Genomic DNA, 26327 nt, shown 5'->3' with positions numbered 1-26327 from the left:
ACTTGGAACTGCTGCTAAAAGTATGCCTCCCTCCCTCAATAAGGCACCTCCTTGTTCTCTTCCATCTTAGTCCCACTAATGACTCTCTCATGTTATAAGAAATACCTCGTAGCAAACATACTGCCCAAATACTTTGGTGAAAAGGTTGCAACCCTATGCTACCCCACGGGGTTTATCTCCAAACTCTGAAACCGGAAGCTCATTATCTTTGTTGCTTCTCCCAGGAAACGGGGACAATGCAACTCTTGTCACAGAAGGTAACGTCTCATCTATCAGTCGATTCCTCAACTCAGACCGCGATCCTCTAATAAGCATCATCTCTACTCATCCCTGAGTCTTGCGACTCCAACTGGCATCTCATCAATAAAATCTATCGGAAACTAACTCGATTTCCCTCTCAAGGTATGCTCCATTGAAACTCGTTCGACATGGCCCTCTGGCCCCACACTTTATCATATATGTTCTCTGTCTAATCAATCACAACAGGATAACTGATCAAATCAGAAGCACAAACTGCCGCGAATCATGGTACTTGAACTATGTGATCACCTCTCAATCTGCTACAAATCATGGTACTCGAACCATGTTATCACCTCTCAATCTGCAACTTAGAACTCCTAGAATTCTCCCTGTTTCGAGTATGGGTCCTCCGCTTTCAGTAGTACGGGCCCATACTACCTGCCACATCTACCCATACTTTCCACACGGATCATCCCAGATTTCCTAAGTAGCTCCTCAACCTTCTCGATCACCAATCTCGTTATACCTGGTTGCTCTACATCGAATACTCTACTTTATCAGCGTACTCACCTAACTAAGGTCACTCCCTAAGGTCTTCCTAGGTTCTCACACTTCTCTGCCATCAGCTGCTGAAGAACTCCTTATGATGCAAACCATCTACCTCCTGAATATCGTCATATTCACTTAGTAGCTGACTCCAATCATTAAGAGTTCCACAAAGCACGAAGCAAGCAGCATTCGGGCATCAAATAATCTCCACCAACACGTAAAACTACTCTAGCTTACAACTCTACTTGCTCTACTCACACTCAAAAGGTATCACCAAACTCAAGCAACCCTACCTCTCGTGGGTATCTAACTACTCGCTCAGTAGGCTCTTCCAATGCTCATCTAGGTATCTATCCTAGATTACTCCTCTACTCAAAGTTCTCTCTAAAAGATTATTGTTGGATACTCTTACTCCGCACATACTCAAAACACATCACAGATAGCAAAAATTCCTAGGCTAGGCATCACAAATCAGGAAACTCTAGCCCTAAAATATGAAATACCTAGCCTATCTTCTAGCATGCATCACTAATATCTCAATAATAACTCATAACACAAATAAGTAACTGTATTTTCGGAAATCACCGTTCGGGCTATGGCTGTTTGTACATACTGCTCCTTCTTATTTTTCTCTTAGAAACTCTTGCTCGTTTTAGAAAAATCATTTCTTTTGAAAAAATAAAAATTCTCAAATCCTCAGTTTAAGTCCATATATACCCGAAGGTGCATCCGCATCCCTCAAAACAAGACTCGGATACCAACTTGTAACACCGAAAATTTTCAAATAAAATTTTCATTTTAAAATCACATAATTCTCGTAAAACATTTCACAAAAATCCCATTTATTTAACATACAAAACACAACTCGATAATTGTTTGATTAATAATCTAGGATCCTCAAAACATAAAATTTTCTATGGTGTGTACAATCAAGTCGGCGCCTTCCCGCGGTTCTGAGAAGAACCTGAAACACATATCACATAACACGGTAAGCACGAAGCTTAGTAAGTTCCCCAAAATAACACATACACAAATAATAAGCCTTTCATGGCCATAACTCAACATGGACCCTCCGGTCATGTGTCTTAATGAGGACCCTTCGGTATCACAGCTCAGTTTGGACCCTCTAGTCCTGTCTCAGTGGAAACCCTCCGGTCCCGCAACTCAGTTTGGACCCTACGGTCCTATCTCAGTAAGCATAGAATATAACATATATATCAGACATACGAAATACATAATATCACAAAAATCAAGTAAGCACATAAGACCCTACGGTCACACATAGATACCACCCATGGTAAGTATAGTGAGAAGACTCGCCTCGGATGATGAACGGCTCCTATAGATGTTGTTGTTGCACCGGTCTCTAACACTGGACCAACATCTACAATTACCCAATTAAGATCTAAGTCCAAATTCTCTCTCTTTAGGTCTAAAGGTAGTCCACTAACTAGATCATCAATAACCTAAAACTCATTGGGCCCACCAAGGCCTAATAATGAATGGGCTCTTCTGAGGCCCAACTCTCAAGTCCAAGCGACAAGCCCAACACAAGGGCCTAAGGCATATATATATATATATATATATATATATATATATATATATATATATATATATATATATATAATATTTCTCTGCTCAAAATCTCTAGTACACAAGCCCAACACTTAAGGCCCAAAATAAGATTTAGCCAAAAAAAAGCCCACAGCGAGGTTACGCGGGGCATACCTCCCTTGATACGCTCAATGTACACAAGCATGCACGAAATCTGATCGGGGAAACCAACCCAGTACGCGGGGCGTACTAGGATTACGCTCGGCGTACGTCCAGAATGGCTTTTCTCACTTTCTTGCTCTTAACCCGTTAAGACCTTAGCTCATATCATAGATCTGGACTCCCTAGAGGCTCTTACTCTATAAAGCCTGTGACTTTAAGCCTTTGCATGGCTGATAAAGTCACAAACACCCAAAACTCTCATTATTTTATCTCAAAATGATCATATCCCATGTATACGTTGATTCAAATGTCCAAGTCTCGATTTTTATTATTATACTCCTAAAGACACTCAAAGGAGCTACGCATGATCTTTGGAGCTCAATTTCTCATAAAGCATGCAACTTTGGGACCAAAACCCTAAAATGGTCTAACATGATGCACAAAACAAAAGAGTGAGAAAGCTTTGAGCTTTATACCTCCAAATGAAGCTCCCAACACAAATAAGCTCAGATCTATAGCCTGGACTCCCACTCCTTCTTCTTCAAAGCTCCTTCTTCACTCCAAGAACACACAAATCACTTAAATGCTCTCAAATGCTCCCAACGTACTAGGTGGTTCTGCTTAAAAGTCACACACATGAGTACGCTAAGCATATTCACACTTACACCCAGCGTAGTCAGCTGCCACCTTTCTCAAATAAGGAACCTATCTTGACAAAACTTCAAACTTCCATAGAGTCCTCGATATAACTCTGTTTCCAATGAACCTCATATCCATGGAAAGGTGACGAGAAGCTCTACGCTTCTAGCAACTCGTCGCAGCCCCGAGGCTTCCTCATACCCCGAGTTGCAGCCCACGAACCCTAATCATGGACGATCCAAAACAGGATGCTACACGGATAAATTCCCTTCTATTTATTTGGGGCTTCCTTTGGGTTAAAATATGTCTAGAGTGATTGGATGGAAAGAGATAAAGGAAAGATTCTCGAAAAAGATGTCTAACTGGAAGGTTAAGATGATGTCTGTTGGAAGGAGGTCGTTGCTTTTGAAATTGATTTTGGGTTCATTGGGTACTTTTTATATGTCTTTGTTTCTAATGCCAGTTCAAGTTGCTAAAGATTTGGAAGCTCTGCGAAGTCAATTATGTTGGGGTGGTACTAATATTGATCGAAAATTACACTGGATAGCATGGGACCAAATATTGGCAGATAAGAAATATGGTGGTTTGGATATTGGGAGTTTGGTTTCTTTAAATTTTTCGTTACTACAAAATAGCAATGAGGATTTTACACTGAACAAAGTGCTCTTTGGGTTCAAGTTATTAAGCAATTATATGGTGATAGTGGAGGTTCTGGTTAGTATAGAAGTAATTGGAAGGGTGGAGGACCGTGGGCTAGAATTATTACTTCAGTTCTTCGGCTTCATGAAAAGGGTGTTGTGGTTTCATTTTTCCTCGACTTTTCGTGATTGTTATATGGTGATAGTGGAGGTTTTGAAGATTTTTTCCTCGACTTTTCGTGATTGTTTTTCATGCAAGATTTCCGTTGTTTCATTTTTTTTCACACATCGAGGGGGAGTTTCGTATGGTTTATTACTCAAGTGTTTCTCATGCCCTTATGGGTTTTATAATCATTTCTGATTATAAAATTGGGGGGGGGGGGGGGATGTTGAAATGGGTATTCGAATATTATTGAATATTCTTTTTCAAAATGGATTTGAACACCGATGTTACTTCGAGGGGAGTTGGTCTTGATCGCTTGGAGCTCGTTTGGATATTGAAGTCGGGATATCCAATTCAAACTTTGATGGGGAGAATGTTATGGTGCAAATTTCTCCTTGGATGTGGCTTATCCTATTTGGATGTGTAATGGGTTTAGCTTTTCCTATAAATAGGAAGTGAGTGGCTCCCATTTTATGTAAAAACTCATTTGTGAGATTAGTCTAATGAGAGAATTATTACAAACCCACTTTGTAATAGCTTACTAGATTATTGAGAGCTTAAATGAACAATTTACTATTTGTGTTCTTCGTGGTTGATTGATTCACTTAATCTTTATATTTCCGCATTCGTCATCATAACCGGGTCACTACACCTTGTCCTTAGTGTTGCTACCAACCATGAAAATTTCAATGATTTTGTTAGAGCTACACAAAAATACTAGTCTTGAATCGGACCTGAAAAAAGATAGAGAACGAACCAGTATAAAACGAGACTATACCAAAAAAAGACTGGTCCTAAAAGAGAACAGATCAAAAAAGAGTTGCTTGAGATCGTCCGGGACCGATTAAGAAAAAATAGGATTGTTTCGAGACCGGTCCCAAAAAAGAATGGACCGTTTTGAGATCGGCACAAGATTGGTCTGTGACTAACTCAAGACCATTTTAATTTCCATCTTTTCTTTTCACTTTATTTTATCGAGTTTTATCTTCTTCTTTTTCATTTTTTATTTTTTCTATAACTATTATAAAAATTAGATAAATTTATAAAACATAAAATTTAAATTTCCATGACAATTACTAGAAAAAAATAAATCCATGAAATCATTTATTTGACATATTTTCTTCAAATAATAGGAGTAAATTCAACACAAATAAAAATGAATAAACAAAAGGTAAAAATCCACATGTTTTTTCGAGTATGTGTTGTGCATATCCTAACAACAAAGAAACAGAACCACTTTTGTGTTCTCTTCTCAAAATCGCATAAACTCACATCTTTTTTCTTCTTTAATTGCTGCTGGGCAATCCAGAACAAGTGCAAAAACAGGTTAAAAATGAACACGGGGTTGTGGTGTATGGTTTTGTTTAGGGTTGGTGGTAGAATGGAGATGGTGATTGCTCGGAACAGGGAAGGGACATGGTAACGGTGCGTTCATATGTGTTGCAATCTTGACGGCAGAAAACGTGATGTGGGATGGTGTAGTTTCCCTTCATGGTCACGGCGTCGAGGAGGTGCAAACTAGCGCATCAACAATGTTTACCTGCATACCAAGCAATATAAGCATGCTATCATAATAAAATTCATGCAATGTATTTTCAGCCCATTACACAATTTAAAAGTATATTTAAGAAGTATACGTAAAAAAACCTTATATTTTATGTTTTTTTTTAGTGTTGAGCCTAATTTTTATTTCAGAAGAATTATATATATATATATTTCCCGTGTTATTTTTATTGTTTGATGGTGTTAAACATTAATATTTAAACGAAATTTTTTACTTTTTTAAACAAAAAAATTTGCGTTGTCCAATTTTTGTATGATTTGAATATCAAACTCTATTTGTTGGATGCTTAAAGGTTTTAACAAGTAAAGAACAACTTCAAGGCTTATTTAACATGTTATATAGTTGTCATAATCAAATGTCAAAACACTTTTAAACTCCAATCAATTTTTGGAATCTAATCTCAACTTTTCTTTTTTGCTCAATTTAATCATGTTAATCTCATCTCAAAAGTGATTTAATCCATAATAATATTATTACATGCCTATGAGACTTATTCTTACAATTAATATTCAATTCGTTATATTAGAGCAAACAAATTCTTTAAATGATAGTAAGCATTATTTGTGTCTAACGTATATAGTTTGATATGTATTCAAGTGATAGTAGCGACTAAAGAAGTAAAAAAAAAATCAAGGATATTAAGAACGATGATATTTGTTTAGTGATACTTGAACCCATGTCTATGTTATGCTATGATGTTGAAACCCTCAAACCTTTACTTTTCAACTTTGGACTTCTGAATGATTTGAATTATGGAACCGTATTTTCACAAATAATATTTTTATTTGATGAAGTAATTTAAAATGATTAAAACTAATATATCAAAAGTGAGGTGTTTCACAATGCCAGTTCTTATGAAGATTGAGAAAAAGGAAGACAAGAGGTATTTAAATAGGTATGGAGGGACAAATTCATTGGTTAGGACCAAATCCATATTACGATGTTGTTACAATGTTGGTGTCCCTAAGACGGGAAGGAGTACATTCATTGAACAATTTTTTAACATTATTTTTCATTCGACCAAGATGCTCGAGCAGTGGATATCTAATATTGTGATATCGATCTATAAGAACAAAGGATATACTTAAAGTTGTTTGAGACTATGGATGTATTAACCTGCTTACTCATACCATAAAGCTATGGGAGAGCGTATTAGAGGTACTAGGCTAAGACAGGAAACTACGATATCAAAAAACTAATTTGATTTCATGTCTATAAGGTCTACTAGTAAGGGTATCCGCCTACTCAAACGTCTAATATAAAAAATGTAGAGAAAGAAACACGAACCTCAATATGATAGTCATTGACCTAGACAAATAATATGATTTCGTCCCATGTAAGATAATTTGGAAGACATTGGAAGCTCTAAGGGTCTCGAAAAGTAATGTTCGGGATATAAGCGATATGTACTACTAGTGTACCACTCTACTACTCAAGGGCGATATGTACTACTAGTGTACCACTCTACTACTCAAGGGCAGTTCTAATAGGGTGTCTGCAGTGGCATCAACAATACTTGCTTTTCCTACAAGCAGTGAAAAAAAATTTGAATTTTTTTTTTACCTATTGTGCTACTATGTACAAAAATTGTACCACTACGTAAAAAAATATGTTACTCTATCGGATCAAGCAAGCCCAAAAATATAATTAGAAGACCAATGTTTTAAATTTTATTCCACTATTAATTGTAGCCCCAAAAAGAATAAGGGAAAAATAGCCCAATGATGGCTATTGATCCGATCGGCATTTAGAAGCAAAAAAAAAAAAAAAAAAAAAAAAAAAGTCCAAGCTTCCTGACCTCCTGTAACGACCCAAAGTTTCACGTCCAAAAATTTCATTTTAAAAAAACATTACTTTAGAGAAACATTAACTGTTAAAAACATTGATTGATCAAACCATAACAAAACGTAAGCCATGTCTAAAAATCAAATCATACAATCATCATAATATCATAGTATAAATCCCAGAGAATCTCGTAAGTGCGGAAATCCGTGTGTGTGTATGATGTGCCACTACCGCGCCGGCTCTTTCCCCTTCGACGAAGAGGTACCTGAAACCAAAACCATAAACTGTAAGCACAAAGCTTAGTGAGTTCCCCCATCGTAGCACATATCATACAAACAATTAACACGCATACTGCCAGGCCATTCTGGGGTGCTAACTACCCATGTCAAGCCATTCTGGGGTGCTGACTACCCGTCGGTCCTAACAACCGAACACAGAGACTGATCCCCTCATACTACCTCTATCGCATATAACATAACAAGCCAGCATGCAAACATATCATCACATGCTGTCAGACGTATCTGGGGTGTCTGACTACCCTTCGGTCTTAACAACCGAACTCGACTACTATCACATACAACATATCATGCTAGCATATAACATATCAGGTAGTAGCAACCTAGATGATATCACAAAGACAATCATCTATCATACGTCTCCTACTGGTGGGTCGGCATTGTGGCCTTAGACCCACTGCTACTGGAAGGTAACTCACCTCGAATAGGCTGCTGGTCTGTGTGGGAACTGGCTGTCTACTGCTGCTGCTGCTAACGTCCCTCCACTGTAATTCCCACAAAACGATCAGTCAAACACGCTAGATGTTCTTAGGGTAAAATGACCCTTTTACCCCTCACCAAGTCAAAGACCAGGTCAAAGTCAACTTCCAGTTGACTGGACTCGCCGAGTCCAGAGAGCAACTCGCCGATTCCATCTCTCGCTGATCCGGTCCCACTCACCAGGTCCCTCTTTCACTCACTGAGTCACCCCAGACTCGCTATCCGGGACTTTGGGGCCGAATCGAGTACCAACTCGCCGAGTTCCTCGAGCAGGTCCTCTGCTTGCTTCCAATCCACACCAAAACACCCCATTCGGGGGTTTGGGGGTTTCGGGACTACATTATACGGTTACTCGGCGAGTTTGAAGAACTACTCGGCGAGTTCCAGGCAATCTTCATAGGACTCTCCGAGTTTGTTCATCCAACTCACCGAGTCGACGACCATCTTCATAGAACTCGCCGAGTTCCACCTTGGGACTCGCCGAGTCCTTCGATCCACTTCCTGAGTAGGCCAGATCTAGGACATGCAACACTTCCAGACCACAGATCCATGGTCCTAGGGTTCATTTACCACGTAAAGTTGTAAACTTTACGTGCATGCATGGCCCTATGAGCTCAAACATGCACTTCCAAGCTATACAAGAGGTCCTAGGCTCATTGGGGACTTCCACTACCTCAACCACAGAGACTTTATGCTACTATGAAGTCCAAAAGGTCCACATCCGAAGTTCTTGCAGAACATTAGCCATAAACACATAGAGATTTAGGTTTTTAGGGCTTAAAACCTCTTTTCTTAGGGACAAAAAGGGGACTAACGAGCTAAAGATCAAGTTAGGGTCTTTTCTACCTGAATGGAGGCCTTTCACAGAGTAGATTCCGGATCTCCTTCCCTTCTTGCACTCTTCAATCTTCTACTTCTTCTCCCAAGCCCCAAAACACCTTCAAAATGTTAACAATCACCCACAAGGACACAAAGGAGGCTAGGGTTTCGTTCTACAGGTCTCTGGGAGTGCTAAGGGAAGTGGAGGCTGGGTTAGATCGATTAAATAGGGTGCAAACACCCGGGTTAGGGTTTAAGTCCAAACAGGGTCTACTCGCCGAGTCCATCGGACCTACTCGCCGAGTAGACCGAGTAAATCCCGCGTCTAGTCCCGCTTCTACTCGGCAAGTCAGTCCCTCAACTCGCCGAGTCCAAGGCTAATTGTGAAAAATAAAGAGATTTAATAATCACGAATACATACCAGGAATTAGGTGCTACAAATCTCCCCCACTTATTTTAGACTTCGTCCTCGAAGTCTGCTGCTCGATCCTGAAACAGCTCGGGATAGTGCTCCATCATCTCGTCCACCGGCTCCCAAGTCCACTCCAAACCCTTGCGGTGCTGCCATTGCACCTTCACTAGCTCCACCCTCTTGTTCCTTAAATCCTTCGACTTCCTGTCGAGGATTGCGACTGGACGCTCGATGTAATTCAGGCTGTCATCAACCTGAATATCCTCCAACGGCACTACCATTGAATCGTCCACTAAGCACTTTCGCAGCTGAGAGACATGGAAAGTGTTGTGGATCTGGCTGAGCTCGGCTGGCAGATCCAACCTATACGCCACCTTGCCCACCCGGGCTACAACCCTGAACGGTCCGATGAACCTTGGGCCCAACTTGCCCCGCTTCCTGAATCCGATGACTCCTTTCCAAGGCGACACCTTCAGGAGAACCATATCCCCGACTCGAAACTCCAAGTCGGATCGACGCTTGTCGGCGTAACTTTTCTGCCGACTCTGAGCAGTCTGAAGCCTGCTCCGGACCTGCTGGATCCTCTCGGTCGTCTTGAGCACCACTTCGGTGCTCCCCATGACCCTCTGGCCAACTTCACCCCAGCATATCGGGGTCCTGCACCTCCGTCCGTACAACATCTCGAAGGGAGGGCGGTCGATACTCGCGTGATAGCTGTTGTTGTAGGAGAACTCGGCCAGGGGAAGATAGGTATCCCAGCTACCACCGAAGTCTAGCACGCACGCCCGCAGCATATCCTCCAGAGTCTGGATGGTCCGCTCGCTCTGACCATCCGTCTGCGGGTGAAAGGCAATGCTAAAATGCAGACGAGTGCCCAACTCGTCATGGAATCTCCTCCAAAATCTGGAAGTAAAACGCACATCCCTGTCCGAGATCACCGATACCGGCACCCCATGTCGTGCCACAATCTCCCTGATATAGATGTCGGCCAATTTCTCGGCCAATATGCTCTCCTGAATCGGAATAAAATGAGCACTCTTGGTCAATCTATCCACGATGACCCAAATCGAATCTACTCCACGTGCGGTCCTGGGAAGCTTCGTGATAAAATCCATCGTGATATCTTCCCATTTCCACAGGGGAATATCCAACGGCTGCATCTTGCCATGCGGTCTCTGATGTTCGGCCTTGACCTTCCTGCAGGTCAAACACCGTTCGACGTACCATGCCACATCCCGCTTCATGCAGGGCCACCAGTAATCCAGACGAAGATCCCTATACATCTTCGTCGCCCCGGGATGAATAGAGAATCGGGACTTGTGCGCCTCCTCCATCAAAGTCTGTCGCACACCCCCGTGATACGGCACCCATACCCTACGGTGCAAGGTCAATAATCCTCGGCTATCATAGTCAAAGGAGGAAACCTGACCCACCACACGCTCGCTCTTCCGATGTTCCTCCTTGATAGCCTCCTGCTGAGCCTCCCGAATTTGCTCCAACAAGGAAGACACCACGGTCATCCTCAAGCAGACGTCCCTGATTGGCGCCGCCTTGCGGCTGAGCGCATCGGCCACCACGTTAACCCTCCCCAGGTGGTAAAGGATCTCGCAATCATAATCCTTCACCACATCCAACCACCGACACTGCCTCATGTTCAGATTTGGCTAATCCATGAGGTACCTCAAACTCTTGTGGTCCGTGTAGATGGTACATCGAACCCCGTAGAGGTAATGTCGCCAAATCTTGAGGGCAAAAACCACCGCCCCCAACTCCAAATCGTATGTCGAGTAGTTTGCCTCGTGAGGCTTGAGCTGCCTCGAAGCGTAGGCAATAACATGCCCCCTCTGCATCAGTACCGCGCCCAACCCAGAAATGGATGCATCACAATAAACCACAAAATCCTCCATGCCCTCTGGCAGGGCTAAGATTGGCGCCTCGCACAATCTCTGTCTCAGCGTCTCAAATGCAGCCTGCTGCTCGGGCCCCCACCAAAAGACCACGACTTTCTTCGTCAGCCGCGTCAGGGGCACGGATATCTTGGAGAAATCCTGAATAAATCTCCGATAGTAGCCTGCCAATCCCAGGAAACTCCGAATCTCAGATGGAGACTTCGGAACCTCCCATCTCATCACGGCCTTGACCTTGGCCGGATCGACCAGAATCCCGTTCTGGTTGACGAGGTGTCCAAGAAATTGCACCTCACGCAACCAAAACTCACACTTGGAGAACTTGGCATACAAGCTCTCCCTCCTCAGGGTCTCTAACACCTCTCTCAGATGCTCCTCATGTTCCTCTCGAGTCTTGGAATAAACCAAGATATCATCGATAAAGACTATCATAGACCGGTCCAACATCGGTCTGCATACGCGGTTCATGAGGTCCATGAACGTGGCAGGAGCGTTGGTGAGCCCAAACGGCATCACCACGAACTCATAATGGCCATAGCGCGTCCGAAACGCGGTCTTCTGCATGTCCTCCTCCCTGACCCTCATCTGATGATAACCCGAACGCAAATCAATCTTGGAGAACCAAGATGCTCCCTGAAGCTGGTCAAAGAGGTCATCAATCCTCAGAAGCGGGTAACGGTTCTTCACCGTTACCTTGTTCAGCCCCCGATAAGCTATACACATCCGATGCAACCCGTCCTTCTTCTTCACAAACAGAATCGGGGCTCCCCAGGGCGAACTGCTCGGACGAATAAATCCCTTGTCTAGCAGCTCCTGCAGCTGCGTAGACAACTCCTGCATCTCGGGAGGAGCCAACCGATACGGTGCCTTGGCTATCGGAGCCGCACCAGGAACTAGGTCAATCCTGAACTCCACCTGTCGCTCCGGAGGTATCCCAGGAAGCTCCTCTAGGAAAACATCTGCAAAGTCTTGGACCACCGGAACCTCGCTCACTGTCGCCTTACCCGCCTCCCAGGTATCCATCACATACGCGACATATCCTGCGCATCCCTGCTGAAGGTAGCGCCTAGTCCTCGCTGTTGAACATACAGCGGGTCCATACTGGGGCCTCTCACCATGAATCACTAACTCTCCCCCGCTTGGGGTCCTGACCCGCACTAGCTGTTGCGCACAATCTATCACAGCCCCATTAGGGCTCAGCCAATCCATGCCTATAATCACCTTGTTCCCACGCAACGGTATGGGAACCAAATCTACCAAGTAGCGCTCCTCGAACAAACGCAGCACGCAGTCTCGAAACACCATCGTTGCCCGCACCGATCGATCATCAGCAATCTCCACCTCCAAAGGGCAACCTGGCTCGCCTGATGGCTCATGAAACTTCTTGCTAAGCGCAAGGGAAACGAATGATCGGGATGCACCCGAATCAAATAACACCTGAACTGGGAGGCCGTTCACATGGAACGATCCTAATGCATACATATACATACAGAGCACATATCAATAACATAACATCATAATAATAAGATAGAGGGGAAAGAATCATACCCGTCACCACATCGGGTGCGGCGCGTGCCTCCTCGGTAGTCAGCTGAAATGCTCGGCTCCTCACCACTGGAGCCTCTGACTTGCCCTGCCGGCCATCCGTGATCCGCATGGTCGCTGGAGCTGGCGCCTTCAGCGGCGCGGAAACTATCAACTGGGGGCAATTGGCCTTCTTGTGGCCCCTCTTGTTGTAGTGAAAACACAGCAACTCTGATGTCTGAATAACTGCTGCCGGAGCAGTGCAATCCCTGCTGATGTGCCCAGACTTGCCGCACTTGTAGCAGCCTGATGATCCCATCCTACACGCCCCCTCGTGCGGCCTGCCGCATTTCCTGCAGCGGCTCGGTCCTGACTGGCCTTTCGGCCTACCATCTGGTCCCTTGGGCTTCTTCCCCGAAGCCCCTCCTGCCTGTCCCTCCTCCAATTTCTGTTTCCGGATGTGCTCCAAATCTATCTCCCTCTCCCTCGCCCTGGCAATCATAGAGTCCAAGGTAGGGCAAGCCGAAAAGCTAACATGCTCCCGGATGTCAGCTCGTAGCATATCATGGTAACGAGTCCTCCTCATGTCCTTGTCACCGGCATACTGGGGCACCAACAAAGCCCTCTCCCGGAACTTGGCGGTGATCTCCGCCATAGTCTCCGTCGTCTGTCTCATGTCAAGAAACTCCCTGGCCAGCTGCTGAAGCTCGACAGTCGGCGCAAACTCTGCCCTGAACCTGGTCACGAAGTCCGACCAGGTCATCGCCTCGATAGCTGAGGCTCCCGACGAGTCACCCACTGACTCCCACCAATCCCGGGCTCGGTCCCGTAAACATCCGGCTGCATACCTCACCTTCGACCCCTCGGGGCAGAAGCTAGTCAACTGGGCAGACTCGATGCCTGCAATCCATCGCCTGGCAGCAATGGGGTCTTTCACCCCATGGAAATCCGGCGCACCGCTGCCCCTAAAGTCCTTGAAGAACAGCGTGCGAGATCCTGACTGGCTAGATGCCATATCACTCCTGAATGCCCGAAGGCGATCCTCCATCAACTCCATGATCCCTTCCTTGATCGACCCAAAGAGAATGGGGGTCGACTCAAGGATGCCTCTGGTAATCTCTGACGCGATGAACTCGCGTAGTCCCTCATCAACTGGCTCGGAACCTGATCCCGAACCTGACCCCTCTCCTGAACCGCCATCTACCGGCCTCGATCGAAGTACCACCATTCTGCAATACATCACAACAATCATTAGTGATACTGATACTCCCTGAGGGAGCACAACTACTCACAAGTTCCCTGGTCTTATCTTGGCCTTCCTTGGTTCGGGTACGGATCCTCTACTTTCAGTAGTACGGGCCCATACTACCTTCCACATATATCCGTACCTTCTTCAAGAAATGCCTCGACTCCACCAGATCCCTTTCACTACTGCTGATCACTGCTATACTCATCCTAGGCTTGCCCTAGGGGAAATCTCTAATTCCACTCTAACCAGTCCTCAGCTGCTGCAGGCCTCCTTGTAATGCCAATTAGCCATTACCCGAATACCATCACATGTGACGAGGCTCAGATAATCCTTCGAGTACCCGACTCATCCTTACAACGGTTGGACTCAAACAAGAGCTGCGCAGTAGGATCAAATCCGGCACTCTAAGATTATTCAACCCTGATCACATGTGACATGACGCATTCGCCTAATGGCTAACTCCCATTATTCAGAGTTCCACGTAGCACGAAGCAAGCAGCATTCAGATAAGGGTAACAATCTCAATTAACTCTATCTACTCTCAGGAACTGAGCTAGCATAAAGTGCTAAGCTCATACTACCAGGCATAACCTAAGCAGGCTATCCTACTTACTGTTTACTCAACTACTAGCATGCAAGTTCCCATACAACTGGAACACATAAAGCAGGCACATAAGGCATCACTCCTAGGTCCTTAGTCCTATTCTAGCATGCTGTTCTACAAAAGCTGATAAACATAACATAAACTCGTATGGGTACTTTGGGGAGTACTTACTTGAGCTCGGCCGGTCGCGCACATCACACACTTCGTTCTTTCTCAAAACTCTTTTCTCAATTTTAGAGATCATTTTCTTTTAGAAAATCTTTTAATCCCTCGATTTGAGTTCAGACACTCCCGAAGGCGTGTCCGAATCCCTCAAACCAGGGCTCTGATGCCAACTTGTAACAACCCAAAGTTTCACGTCCAAAAATTTCATTTTAAAAAAACATTACTTTAGAGAAACATGAACTGTTAAAACATTGATTGATCAAACCATAACAAAACGTAAGCCATGTCTAAAAATCAAATCATACAATCATCATAATATCATAGTATAAATCCCAGAGAATCTCGTAAGTGCGGAAATCCGTGTGTGTGTATGATGTGCCGCTACCGCGCCGGCTCCTTCCCCTTCGACGAAGAGGTACCTGAAACCAAAACCATAAACTGTAAGCACAAAGCTTAGTGAGTTCCCCCATCGTACCACATATCATACAAACAATTAACACGCATACTGCCAGGCTATTCTGGGGTGCCTGACTACCCGGTACGGCTGTTCTGGGGTGCCGTCCTACCCGTGTCAAGCCATTCTGGGGTGCTGACTACCCATGTCAAGCCATTCTGGGGTGCTGACTACCCATGTCAAGCCATTCTGGGGTGCTGACTACCCGTCGGTCCTAACAACCGAACACAGGGACTGATCCCCTCATACTACCCCTATCGCATATAACATAACAAGCCAGCATGCAAACATATCATCACATGCTGTCAGACGTATCTGGGGTGTCTCACTACCCTTCGGTCCTAACAACCGAACTCGACTACTATCACATACAACATATCATGCTAGAATATAACATATCAGGTAGTAGCAACCTAGATGATATCACAAAGACAATCATCTATCATACGTCTCCTACTGGCGGGTCGGCATTGTGGCCTTAGACCCACTGCTATTGGAAGGTAACTCACCTCGAATAGGCTGTTGGTCTGTGTGGGAACTGGCTGTCTACTGCTGCTGCTGCTAACGTCCCTTGACTGTAATTCCCACAAAACGATCAGTCAAACACGCTAGATGTTCTTAGGGTAAAATGACCCTTTTACCCCTCACCAAGTCAAAGAACAGGTCAAAGTCAACTTCCAGTTGACTGGACTCGCCGAGTCCATCTCTCGCTGATCCGGTCCCACTCACCAGGTCCCTCTTTCACTCACTGAGTCACCCCAGACTCGCTATCCGGGACTTTGGGGCCGACTCGAGTACCAACTCGCCGAGTCCTGCGAGCAACTCGCCGAGTTCCTCGAGCAGGTCCTCTGCTTGCTTCCAATCCACACCAAAACACCCCATTCGAGGGTTTGGGGGTTTCAGGACTACGTTATACGGTTAATTCCGTGCACAGGTACGAAGGGTTGAGTCTTTGACGCTTAAACCCCTCGTGTTCTGTGGATGTTCATATTACTCGCCGAGTTTGAAGAACTACTCGGCGAGTTCCAGGCAATCTTCATAGGACTCGCCGAGTAGACGACCATCTTCATAGAACTCGCCGAGTTCCACCTTGGGACTCGCCGAGTCCTTCGACCCACTTCCTGAGTAGGCCAGATCTAGGACATGCAACACTTCCAGACCACAGATCCATGGTCCTAGGGTTCATTTACCACGTAAAGTTGTAAACTTTACGTGCATGCATGGCCCTATGAGCTCAAACATGCACTTCCAAGCTATACAAGAGGTCCTAGGCTCATTGGGGACTTCCACTACCTCAACCACAGAGACTTTATGCTACTATGAAGTCCAAAAGGTCCACATCCGAAGTTCTTCCAGAACATTAGCCATAAACACATAGAGATTTAGGTTTTTAGGGCTTAAAACCTCTTTTCTTAGGGACAAAAAGGGGACTAACGAGCTAAAGATCAAGTTAGGGTCTTTTCTACCTGAATGGAGGCCTTTCACAGAGTAGATTCCGGATCTCCTTCCCTTCTTGCACTCTTCAATCTTCTACTTCTTCTCCCAAGCCCCAAAACACCTTCAAAATGTTAACAATCACCCACAAGGACACAAAGGAGGCTAGGGTTTCGTTCTACAGGTCTCTGGGAGTGCTAAGGGAAGTGGAGGCTGGGTTAGATCGATTAAATAGGGTGCAAACACCCGGGTTAGGGTTTAAGTCCAAACAGGGTCTACTCGCCGAGTCCATCGGACCTACTCGCCGAGTAGACCGAGTAAATCCCGCGTCTAGTCCCGCTTCTACTTGGCGAGTCAGTCCCTCAACTCGCCGAGTCCAAGGCTAATTGTGCAAAATAAAGAGATTTAATAATCACGAATACATACCAGGAATCAGGTGCTACACCTCCTGTGTTAGCATCCTACATTCCTTCTTTTGTTTCACCTACGTTTTTTCTTCACTAAAGTCGACTTTACTGCTGCTCCTTCTCATCTATTGCATTGTTTTCTGTTGTCGAGTGAGCAGTTTAAAAAATCGACTCCAACTTAACATTGATTACAAAATCGGCTCCAAGCCCTAGCCTAGAATGAAGCAAGTAAGTATTATTGATTCTTTGAAATTTATTCGAAATTAGTATGTTTTTTTAATGAAGCTATTGCTTGACTTGGTCAAATTGTTATGTTTATATTGAAGTTATTGCATGACTTGGTGAAATTGCTATGTTTTTATTGAAGTTATTGTTTGATTTGGTGAAATTGCTATGTTTTTATTGAAGTTATTGTTTGATTTGGTGTAATTGTTATGTATTTATTGAAGTTATTGGATGATTTGGTGAAATTAGTAGTTATTTACTTATTTAACTTAATATTGAATTGTAGGTTACCCTTGGTGTTTTTCTTACCAAAAGACCAAGACCTAATCCTAATGAAATTGGTGAAGAATCTTCCCATACACCAACCACCAATCAATCAATCCCTTCGGTATCTAATGCAATTCCATAAACACCGTGCTCTAATGAATCTAATGATAGTGTTGATTTGAAAGATCTTCCAAAGGACCCGCCGGATAGGCCAAAGATTACAAGTTATAAATCAAATATAAGAGACGGTGTAAGAAGAACATATTTTCTTCAAGGAATTTGTCAAATAAGGGTACATAAGTTTCCAAAAAAGAAAATAGGTGAGAAATTATGATGCTTTATTCCTTCATGGTTTTATGATTTTGATTGGTTGGAATATAGTGTGAAAAGGAATCAAGCGTATTGTTTATATTGTTATGTGTGTGGAGACCTCACACAACAAAGATAAGGGAGAGATGCATTAGTTTCACAAGGTTTTGATACTTATAAGAAAGAGTAAATTATTGAAATCGTCCCTATGGTTTGGTCAAAATTACACGTTTGGTCCCTAAATTTTTTTGTACTCGGATCGTCCCTGTGGTTTGATTTTCTTTCGTTTTTTGTCCCCCTGGTTTGGTCAAAATTGCACATTTGTTCACTAACTTTATGTATGTGCGGGGCAAAATCGCAACAAATTCAAACCACAAAGACGATCCGAGTGCAAAAAAAAATTATGGACCAAACGTGTAATTTTTACCAAACCAAAGGGACAATTTTAGTAATTTACTCTAAAAATAATGCATTTTTGGTTCATATGGGTAGTGTTGATGGTTTTCACAACAAAGTAAGAGAAAGTTTGAATTTTTAATGAGAGAAAAACAAAGCAGGGGACCATAAATATAAAGTTGGATTATGTGTTTCTATTAGTGTTTGTAGACTTTTATTGAAAACCGGTTTACCGTTTCGTTGTCATGACGAGTCGGTTTACTCGTAAAATAAAGGACTTTACGTTGAAATGTTAAAAACCATTCGAGTGAATAATAAAGATATTTTCAATAAAACTTAAGAAAAAGCTCCTAAAAACAATCAAAGGATTTGCCCTAAAACTCAAAAACAACTTGTGTAATGTTTTGCACAAGAGGTTCTTTTGAGTATTCACTAAAAGATTGGTCAAGATGTATTTGCTTTATTGGTTGATAAATCTAGTGATGTACCGAAAAAAGAACACATGGTTATTGTTTTACAATATGTCGATAGTCTTCGCTATGTGAAGAAAAAAGATTCATTGGAGTTGTGGACGTGAATGATACATCCTCTTTAACACTTAAGAATTCCATAAATGAAGTACTTACAAGTAACAAGTTGGGTTTTAGTTAGGTAATTTATTCTTTAATTTTTTGTTACTTCAATCTAATTTAATTCGCTTTATGTGTTATACTATATATATATATATATATATATATATATATATATATATATATATATATATATATATATTAATTTTTTTAATAGATAAGAGGACAATGTTATGATGGGGCTAGCAATATACGAGGGGAATTCAATGGTTTGAAAGCTTTGATATTACAAGAGAATGACACAACTTTTTATGTACATTGCTATACACACCAACTTCATAGCTTTTTATGTAAATTGCTTTGCATACCAACTTTACGGGTACATTGTCATAGCAACTTCAAAGATATGATGTATGACATTTTACTTCTCAGGGGTAGATTGTCAAAGCAACTTCAAAGAAAAGATCTAGAAATTTAGAAGATACTTCGATGGTTAGAGGGACAATGGAGGCATTGAAATTTTTAAGAAACACGGAATTTGATAGCATTTTACCAAAAGTATCCTCTTTTTCTCAAACTCACAATATTGATATTTTGGATATGGAAGATTTGTATCTTGGTATGAGAAACCGTAAGACCTCAAAGACTAATAGATTTCATTTTGAAGTTAAAATCTTCAACACAATGGTGGATATGCAACTTATAGAATATCGGGATCGATTTAGTGAAACAAGCACCCACTTACTATTATAATAATACATGGGTGCTTGGAGTCATTGTGATTCATTTGCACAATTTGAAAAATCAAAGTTGTTGAAGTTGGGTAAATTGTACAAGTATGACTTTGATGATTCAGATATGATAGATCTTGAATGACAACTTGAGATATTTTATCGCTCTTGCATCAAAGATGAGTGCTTCACTAGGTGGAAAGGAATTTCCGGCCTTTCTCGTTTGATGGTTAGTACGTGGAAACATCGGTTTTATCCTTTGGTTTATATGTTTTTAAAGTTGGCTTTGATTTTATCTGTAGTGACCGCAAGTGTAGAAAGATGTTTTTAAAAGATGAAGCTCTTGAAGACCGACTTGTGCAACAAAATTGGCGATGACTTTTTGAACGAAGCGTTGCTTTGCAATGTTGAGAACGAAACACTTGTGAAATTTGAGACTAAAAAAATAGTGGATCGTTTTTAAAAATGTCTACACGAAGAGTACAAATTTAAAATGTAATAAATCGTTGTTATATTTTTAACTTTCTATGAAATTGATTGCTTTTTTGTACAAGACGTAATGAATTGTTTTTATGTTTTATATTATGCTTGACAAATTTTTTCTGTGTCGCACCTAGTATAAATTCATGCGTTTGCCCCTGCTACTACTTGCATCCAAACTACAATTAGCGACACTCATGCTTTACCAGAGGAGGAAATGAGGCTTTCATCAGGAATAGCATTTAGTCCATATATCTTCATTTTGATTATGGATAAAATCAATTTCCATATTTTCCTAACATGTTCTCTTTTCTTCTTTAATTTGTATTTTATGCATAAAAGCTTTATCAAAATGTGTTTGGGCGAAAGTATGGGAGTGGTGGATTTCCATGTATGGGATGGAATCTTCCAACCATATAAGTTTAACTTTTAAATATGATGTGGCTGGAGTAAGGTAGCAATTGAGTTGGGATGGATCGCGGATGAATGGGATGGAATCCTCCGAATGAGTACAATAATTAGTTCGCAAATATATCATGCTGTTATTCAAATCTCGTCGTCTATTACATATGTGGAATTAACTGGTTCAATATATATATATATATATATATATATATATATATATATATATATATATATATATATATATATATTTGAACCGACAAATGTAAATATATAATTTACTATTAAACTAACATTTAATTCCACATATGTCAACGACAAGATTTGAATGGTGATACATATTGTTTTAACGAAATTTAATTGAATCTATTAATATTGTAAACATTATGATTGACTATCTAATAAAAATGCAAATTGATTTATCAAGATGATTACTTTTTCGTTTTGTTCATATCTAAGTAAAATTTTTTTGTACAAATGTAAGTAACAAACTTTTTAAATGTGTTTATATATAACTGTTATGATCGGATGTTACCTATTATAGCTTATTATAATTGTCATATATGAATATTTCCAACAAATTTGTTATTTAGATATGTATATAAAGAAATTAGTTATCCAAATATAAATAAATTAATTACCTTGATAAGTAAATTTCTCATAAAATTATAAACCAGTTTTTTTTTTAAAGGGCAGAAATTATATTATAAACTTTTTTTTTTAATTATAAACCTTTTCGATCTGACATTATAATATGATATTTAAATTAAATATTTCGGAGGAGATTGGCATGGAATTGAACATCCCAAGATAGTGTGGGCATGAATTGCGGTTTCATTACAATTAAATAATTAATTTAAATGATAATTAAAAGAGTTGAAGAATCTACATGACGTCATCGCTTAGTCAAGTAGGTCCACCCACCAAAAGCATGCCAACTTGTACAATATTAAGAAAAATTAAATACTCTGGGGGAGAAAGAAAACAAGGATATTGGTCTGTTGTTAACCAAATCAAACTATAAAAAGTTAGGTTTTTCGGTTTTAAAATTTCTCTGAGTTCGATTTTTGTATTTGGTTTTTCGGTCAGATTTATAGGTTTTTGGTTTTAAACTGTGGATTTTGTGATTCATTGTTTTTTGATATTATAGGTTTTTCATGTTCAAATCCACTGAAAATAAGTTGCAATAAATGGTATCGGGTCAAATTTAGACATACTAAAATAACAACACAAGTGTAAGTAATATAAGAGTAGTAAAATAATTTAATTTTGTCTCGAAACATTTAAAAAAAAATCAAACTTAAGAACATTAGTTAATATTTTTTTAAAATAAAAAATATATATAATAAATATGAATAATATCTAAAATATATAAAAAAAATCAATAATATATATGATGGGTTGGTTTTTAAATCCATTGGTCGGTTCAGTTTTACGAATGAGTTTATAGTAAAAAACTGAAACGAATTGCTAATATCGTTTTATAAAAATTCAAAACCACCCTGTCAAATTTTGTCGAGTTATCGTTTTTTCAATTTCGGTTTGGTTGGATTTTCGGTTTTCGGTTCGGTTTTTGTTTGTCTTCAAGATAAACTAACATCTATAATAAATAATATGTAATTAAATAAAAAGAAAGACTATTACAAGTTTATAACCTATAAATAAATTGTAATAGAATAAAACAACTTTTATTTTATTTAATAAACTTAATTAAATAAAGACAGCTAATAGTTTACAAATAAAAATAAATGACTTAACAAATCAGCTGACCCAATTCCTGCTTGAGATGTTTTTTTCCTGTTAGAGTTATTTAAGTATTTTGTCATAGTTATCACCTTTTTATTTCTGAATTGTTGCATACAGTTTGACCAATGATAATCTATTTGTCGATTATATGTGCAAAATATTAAAAGTTTTTTATTTAGTCATTAACAATTTAAATAAGTTATTTATCTATTAAATTAATAAATAACCTAATTAAACAAAAATATTATTCAAAAATGGGTTAACTTATTGTTAAAAAAAAAAATAAGGTAGGGTTGTTAGAGTACATGGTTGAACTAAAAAAAAATATTGAAAAAATATTCATGAAAGATTATTTGACCATGTGCAAAATGTGCGATGTCTATAATTTGACCCAGGTATACAAGTAACACAAACATATAAGGGTATACATTATTACTTTGATAATCAAAATTTATGTAGTCTCATGGTTTTTATTAATACAACTAGACTAGATATTTCAAATACTACGTAATCACGGCTCGATACACTTTTAGGTGGTATTTTTAAAAAGTATATATATATATATATATATATATATATATATATATATATATATATATATATATATAATATATATATATATATATAGGGTTAGGTTCATGTGACACGGCCTAATTTTGTGAGACCGTGAGACGCATTTTTCATTTCTTTTTTATTTTTTTTAGTTAATTCAAGTTTCGAAAATAATATTTAAAAAAAGAAATTTTGGATTTTTCCATTTATTTTGCATTTTAAAATTATTTTTTAGAATATGTACAGTGTAATATTCTATTAGAATATTTCACGTATTTTTCAAAAAAAATGAATTTTTTTATTTTTTTTATTTATTTTATTTTTTTTAGTTAATTCAAGTTCCGAAAATAATATTTAAAAAAAGAATTTTTAGATTTTTCCATTTACTTTGCATTTTAAAATTATTTTTTAGAATAGGTCAGTCTAATATTCTATTAGAATATTTCACGTATTTTTCAAAAAAAAAACGGAATTTTTTTTTATTTTTTTGTTATTTTTTTTATTCTTTTTAGTTAATTCAAGTTCCGAAAATAATATTTAAAAAAAAAAAAGAATTTTTGGATTTTTCCATTTATTTTGCATTTTAAAATTATTTTTAGATTTGGTCTCACGGTCTCACAAAATTAGAATGGTCTCAAATGAACCTGAACCTATATATATATATATATATATATATATATATATATATATATATATATATATATATATATATATAAGCGAATATACCCTTAAGGGTATATAAGCTTATGTACCCAAACACAACATACTACGTTGTTTTCTATCATATATATACATTGTAATTGTCCAATGTTCTTATAGTTCAACTTCTAACTTGATTTACTTTCAAAAATTTTATAAATTTCACATATATCTTCGTTTAACATAATTTTCATTTTCAACTATAATATATATAACCTAATAAATGTTTGACAAAAAGTTGTGATATAAGAGGATGACAATAGTAAGATTTGGATAATATTCAAAGTAAATCAAGTTAGGGTTTGAAGTTTAATAACATTATAATAAATATATCAAACAAAAGGACTAATTATGGTGGGTTTGGGTACCTAAACTTATATACCCATAAGGGTATATTCACTTTTCCCATATATATATATATATATATATATATATATATATATATATATATATATATATATATATATATATATATATATATATAGTTAATTCAAATATTCTAACTAATTATTGTACATCTATCGCATGCTAAGACAATAATAAAGAAAATATGTTGTTTGATAAAGCATATACATTCAATCTTACATAACTATTGTCATTAGCACACATTCTCACTAATTAAATCGTCTATAAGTTTATTATACACTTATTATTATTATTTTCATTTCTGTTAGAATGTTGTCAGAATGTTTTATTGGGTCGTATTCTATCAGAATGAAATTGAGTGAAAAACGATATGTGAGAACAAAAAAAAATTAACGAGAATGCATGAAAATGACGATATTCTTGTAAGGTTGAACGTATTCGCATTGCTAAAGAACGTATTCTCATAGTAATATTCATAGCATACGATAGATGTACAATAATTAGTTTGAATAGAATAACTTAAACCGATATATATATATATATATATATATATATATATATATATATATATATATATATACACACAGAGAGAGAGAGAGAAAAAAAAAAGGTTCATTTGAGATCATGCTAATTTTGTGAGATATTGGTATGCGATCCTATCCATTCATCTTGGAGATCAAAAAAATATAAAATGCAAAATAATAGGAAAAAACCAAAAATTCAATTCTTAAATATTATTTTCGTTATTTAATTTATCCAAAAAAAATAAAAATAAATAAATAAATCAAAAAAATCACCGTTTTTTCGAAATATGAGTGAAATGTTCTAATAGAATATTACACTGTAAATAATCAATTCGAATTTTTAGAATGTTAGAATATTTTAATATTCTACTAAAATTGATGGATATATTAAAATATTATAATATTCTACTTTAATTTTTAGATTTGTTAGAATATTTTAGTATTCTATTAGAATTTTTTAAATATTTATAGTTTCATATTCTAATAGAATATTCTAACATTCTAAAAATTCGATTTGAATATTTACAGTATAATATTGTGTTAGAATATTTCATGTATTTTTTCAAAAAAAAACAGTAATTTTTTTTATTATTTATTATTTTATATTTATTTTTTTTGGATAAAAAAATGACGAAAATAATATTTTTTTAAACAAAAAATTAAAAATTTTCATTTATTTTGCATTTAAAAAATATTTTTTTTATCTCCAAAATGATTGGCTAGGATTGCGTCCTCATGTCTCACAAAATATGATGGTATCACATTAACCTAAACCTATATATATATATATATATATATATATATATATATATATATATATATATATATATATATATATATATATATAAGACTAATAAAGATTGAATTTCACGGTGTGTTGATATAATAGAATACATTGGTATAAATACAAAGGGAAATGAGAAATACATGGCACTAGCTAATCACATACAAGAGACTAGGTAAATAGGGTAGTCTAGTTCAATAGAACTCCTATACTAGCGGAAGTATTTTACACGATGTTAGCCCCCCCCCCCCCCCCCCCCCCCGCAAGCTCAAGGACAGGTCGAACTTGAAGCTTGGAACGAAGAATAGAAAGAAGATCCTTTGGGAGTGGTTTAGTAAATACATTAGCCAACTGGTCCATAGAAGAAACATGACAGATTTACAAAGCTCCAGATTGTACCTGTTCGCGAATAAATTGAAAATCCAATGCGATATGCTTGGACCTGGTGCTGATTACCGGGTTCTTGTCCATGAAGATTGCTCCTATATTGCCGCAAAGTAACAGGGGAGGTTGATTGATAGGAGCATGGATGTCAATAATGCGTTGTTTCAACCACAAAAGTTCAGTTGTTGTTTATGCTAAAGACCTGTATTCAGCTTCAGTACTAGAATGGGCAACCACTCGTTGTTTTCTAGAGGTCCAACTGATAAGGTTATTACCATGGAAGATAGCATAACCGTATTGAGATCAACAGTCTTCCTTATCAGAAATCCAACTAGCATTAGAGTATGCAAGTAATCAAGTTGTTGTGGTTGGAGTGAATCGAAAACAGTGATTATTAGTGCCTTTTAGATATCGTAATATCCTTTTCGTTGCTTGCCAATGAAGATTGGTTAGTAAGTGCATAAATTGGTAGACACAGTTAACTGCATATGCTATGTCGGGACGAGTAATTCTAGCATATTGAAGTGAAACGACCACTTGTGAACAGCTTAGGATCATGAAATAGATCACCCTGGCGATGAAGGGAAGATTTCAGATCAGCAGGTTTTGTAACATGGGATGCTTCAGTCATATTCGTGTGATGCAAGATATCGTTAATGTATTTTTCTTGAGAAGAATTTATACCATTCGAGTCCCGAGAAATTTGTATCCCCAAGAAGAAATTTAAATCTCCTAGATCTTTAAGTGTGAAGACGTGATGAAGCTGATTGTTGAATCGTTGAATTTGATCTGCTTTTGCCCCTATGATTATTAAATCATCCACATACACGAGAATATATATGATAGAG

This window comes from Lactuca serriola, chromosome 3 (genome assembly GCF_051521515.1).
Source record: "Lactuca serriola cultivar US96UC23 chromosome 3, Lser_US96UC23_V15, whole genome shotgun sequence".
Classification (NCBI taxonomy): Eukaryota; Viridiplantae; Streptophyta; class Magnoliopsida; order Asterales; family Asteraceae; genus Lactuca; species Lactuca serriola.
Note: the sequence above shows the minus strand (reverse complement) of the source record.